Genomic DNA, 4,945 nt, shown 5'->3' with positions numbered 1-4,945 from the left:
TTTGTATTTTTGTTTATTATTTTTATATATATTTTTATATTTTTTGACCTTACATTATAAACAAAAAAGCCTAATCTAAAGAACCTGAAACTGATCACCTAACTGACAAATCGCTAACCTATACTAAATCCTAAAGAGACAAATAACTAAACCTATACTAATGGTAAAAAGACGTCGACCAAGAGAACACCATCGACTGCAGATATATAATGCCTTTCTACATTACATACCTGCACTCATCACCTGTTGACTGTCAGTCGAGGCACAACCTAATACAGGGGACATCAATATATGAAAGAGAACCAGACGAGTCAGGAACATTTCCATATATGTCAGCTGTCGGCCCTGATTAGGACAACTTAACCCGCTGCGTCCCGGAGACGTGAATTCACGTCCTCACATGATGTACACTCATATCCCGGAGACGTAAATTAACACAGCAACATTGCAAGGTCCCTAATTTGCACAATTTTCAATTTTCGTGAGTGATTTTTGGCAAGTATACACAGGACACCTTCCTCTATTCCTCTACAAGATGCCAAGCAGGGACAATGCCTTACACTGCATAACCTCTCCCCCTCCCCTGCACGCCATTGTCTCGGCAATTCACCTGTTACCAGTGACTTGGCCAATAAAGACATTCAGGGCCATAGTGATTCCCCAATCGATGACAATGTGGAGGACAAAGTTTACATAGCATTAGAGGAAGAAACAGTCAGAAAAGATGATCAGGTAATGTGGGAAAAAAAGGTCATGAATGGTGATGAGTTAGTGAGTGAAACAATGCTTATAATGCCTTTATTACTGTTTGAAAACCAATATACTCTTGTACTACAGATAAATTCGTACCAAGTAAATAAATAAATACTGTTTATGAGTGGATAAAATAGTTACCCTCCCATAGAACTCGTTTTCTTTGGTGCCAGCCTGTTAGAAAACCCAGTCAGGTAAGGAGGTACTCGTACCTGAATCGAGAATTTTAAACCTCAGGTGAGCGATTTCTCTATGAATTTTCGATGTTTCTCACCAAAAGCGGATGTTTGAGCCAAAAAAAAAAAGGTCCAAAAATGTCGGGACTGGGGCGTACCACTGCCCAGAAAATGTCGGGATGGGTCGGGTTAAACAAGATGGTATAATGTATTTACATAATTTGTACAGAAGGTGAAGGACCTCGCACAACCGACCACCATCGACTGCAAGTGCCCAATACCTTTCTGTATTGCACACTTGCACTCATCAGCTGGTGTCTGTCAGGCAAGGTACGGGGTTTAATGTAGGGGACATCTATATTAGAAATAGATCAGTGGGAAGGAGGAACTATTTCAAGTATGTCAACTGTCAACCCTAATTAATTGTACAATATATACATATATACAGCCAATAAAAGCCAAAACCATATAGTAAAAAAGTCACATCACTCTGATCAGTCTGGTCTCTCTCAAGAAAGCCATCAATTTATTAGTCATAACAATGTCCCCATCACCCAGGATGGTGGAAAGGGTGAAGGGGACGTCTGCTGCACTGCAGTAATTTATAAGTGAAGCGCGTTCATGAATAAATCGCTGACAGCGCAGGATGATATGACTGATAGATAACACCGCATCACAGATGTCACAGTGTGGTGGAAGTCGTCTTTCTATATAAGGTTTCATATGAGTTATTATGGTGGCATTAAGCCATAGATGAGCCAACACTTTATCTTCCAGGTGACTGGGATGGTTGGCAGTGTCCCAGTTGCCCAAGCACGGCTTACATGTTCGAATATTTAGTCTGGTTGACTGACCTTGCCACAGAAGATTTACTGATTTCTTTCCAAGAGACAGACTCGACCGTAGATCACGAGGAACGTCCCAAGTCTCCTCGAGCTCTACAGCCGACTTCGCAAGTAAGTCAGCCTGCTCATTGCTGTAGATACGACAATGACCAGGCACCCAGATCAGCATGAATGACTTGCTGCATGAATGCAACTTATTAATGATGCTGCCCTGGCTCTCGTGAGAGTCCGTAGTACAAGATACAATTGCCTGAAGGGCTCACTTTAATCCGAAAATATGACAAATGAGTCATGTCTAGAACTGAGAGCATAGTCTATGGCTCTGTCAATAGCTAAAAGTTCGGAGGTAAACACAGATGTATGAGTTGGCATCCGATACCTGAGTGCACATTCAGTCGACCACACACTAGCACCCACACATTCACTCGACTTGGAGCCGTCAGTGTACAATTGGTGGGACCCCAAGTGACGAATGATGATATTATGAAACAAGTGGTGGACCTCTGCCTCCGGCGTCTTGGTCTTAGGTGCTGGGAGCCATGTTACATCAACAGTAAATCAAGGTGGCTCCCAAGGCGCTATATTTTTTAACACCAACTTCTCACAGTCACTGGGGTCCACACCAAGCTCCTGAGTCAGTAAGTGGAGGTGAACGGCAAGTGGTCGACGCACCCCCCACAGAAGGTGGTGGTATTGACTCAGGGGGTACAGGCCACATTGCCAATATTACTTTTCCTATATGTTCTTAGTCCATAGGACAAGGCCAGATTGTCACAGTGTATACGGAGGGGAGGCACATTCGCCTCCACTTCCATTTGAACTACACGCGTACACCGGATGGCTCCAAATCACATTCGCAAACATTTATTCTGCAACACATCCAATCCTTTCAGTGTGGCATCGGATGCCTAGCCATACACCTGTGCGTCATAGTCTAAGTTCGATCGAATAAGGGACTTTACATCATTAACCCTCTCGCGCATGAAAAGTTTCAGTAAGGTTTCCGGCTCACAATTTTTTCTGCGAAGCTGCCCGGCCCGGCTGCCCGCACGCGACAAATAACACGTATTCTCTCCTTATTTTCGCCACCCAAACATCAATATACTGCCATGAAACCTATGTCATCTTATTTGTCGATGTTTGTTCTAGCTGATAAGCACTACAAAAAAACAGGAAAACACGAATAAAACAACACTTCCCAACATCACCATTCGAATGTTTTCCATCATACAGGAAAATGTTGTTAGAAGTTTTGATAGAGAATTTCATCAGCTTTCTAAAGAGAGAAATCCGGTGTTGATATGATTTGTAGTTTTCGAAAAAATAGCCAAAAACTGAAAGCCATTTTTGAAAAAAAAATCAAGGAGTTCTAAAACTAAAATTTTCTCGCACTTATGTTTTTGTTGCATAATATTATGCAGAATTTTACCAGCTTTCTAGTGACCTAATTCTGGTTTCGATACGCCTCATAGTTCTCGAGTAAATCGCCAAAAACGACTGGGAACTCACGTCCGTACGTCACTTTCGTGATGTGCGCACAGCATACGCAATATTCCCGGCTACGTAACAGCAAATTCTTATCATAGATATTACATTGTTATGTCGTGTACATACGTAGAATTTACTTCTCTTTATCATGGTTCTTATAGGAATTCGATACGTCCAATAGTTTTCGAGCAATTGGCCGACAAAGTGAGATTACTCCTCCGAGCGCTTTCGACTTTACCGAAACAGTCTGTTTCCCCAACCTTCCTAACAGAAAATGCTCCCAGAGGCTTATATTCTGCAAATGAACATACGTAGAATTTACTGCTCTTTATCACTGTTCTTACGGGAAATCGATACGTCCAATAGTTTTGGAGTAATTGGACGACAAACGTAGAATACTCTTCCTCACCCACACGCGAGATAAAAAACATTCTTTCTCTGCCTCACCCACGGCTACATATTTTCGCTCGTTACGTTTTATTATTTTCTTTTTTTACTCAAAGTATACACATAAAATATCATAAGGTTTTTTATAGTGCTGTCAGAAACTCGACATGACCAATAGTCTTTTTGCTAGGTTCTATACTGAAGCTGAACTTTCTTCCATCTCATATGTGTGTATGTAAAAAACATTACTTATTTGTGTAAAAAATATTGAACTATAAAAATAGGTCAATATACAGGTCAACAAAATACGGATAACTCACTTCCTTCAGAGGTGTTGAGATGCTGGCAGTAGCTTGAAGATGAGGAGTTATGTAGTGTGTGAGCATGTGCGTGTGTGAGTGAGGGTGTGTGTGTGGGTGGGTGTGGGTGTGGGTGAGTATGTGTGTGTGTGTGGCTGTGGCTGTGGCGTATTTTCTTCTCTCCTTGTGATACATTTGCCTAAAACACATGCGATGCACACAATAGATTTCTCCACGAACATTCGCTGCACGACATACATATGTATATGTGGCTGTGGCATATTTCTTGTCTCCGACACTTGCGCTTTGTTTTAGCCAAGTCAGTCAATGCATGAAATATTTCTCTGTGAACACTCACTGCAACTCTATTGTATTGGCACACACCACACTCCTTCACGAACACCTGCAGCATGTTTGACGTATATTTCACACAATTCCATACGCATTTTCACTGTCAGAATCACAATAATTCCATCCCCAAACACCTCTAATTCTTCCTTCCTGACAATAAAAACTGTATGTGATCCCTGCCCCATTCCACACTATGGTTCCATAATTTCACCAAGCCAGCCACAATATCTTTCACACAAAATACAGTTTAGGCATTGGCTTCATTATATACGTATTTGTAATCATGCCATAGGGCCTCGGGGAGGGCAAGAGGCAAAACCCCGCAACAGTGAACATGCATATCGGCTCTAAGCCTAACGCTTGATAATGGACACAATTCCTTTTCGTGACGTATATCTATGTTCCATCGACAATATCACATACAAATATGCTCACAAATATTGCATTATCATACTTAGTCCATAGGGGGTTCGGCTCAGGCAGGAGGGAGAGAATTAGTAGGAGTTTAAAGGGACAGTACACCCAACGTAACCTCACCGCCTGGCTGCTTGGAAGAGACTGAGGTTTATCACTACGTGCTGGGCCCCATGAGGCAGCTCAGTGTTGCCAATGCCTTACCATTGGAAAGCTCTACAATTGCTACAAT

This window comes from Coenobita brevimanus, chromosome 51, assembly GCF_032717465.1.
Source record: "Coenobita brevimanus isolate Jiangsu-jjx chromosome 51, ASM3271746v2, whole genome shotgun sequence".
Taxonomy (NCBI): Eukaryota; Metazoa; Arthropoda; class Malacostraca; order Decapoda; family Coenobitidae; genus Coenobita; species Coenobita brevimanus.
This window is presented reverse-complemented; position numbering follows the sequence as displayed.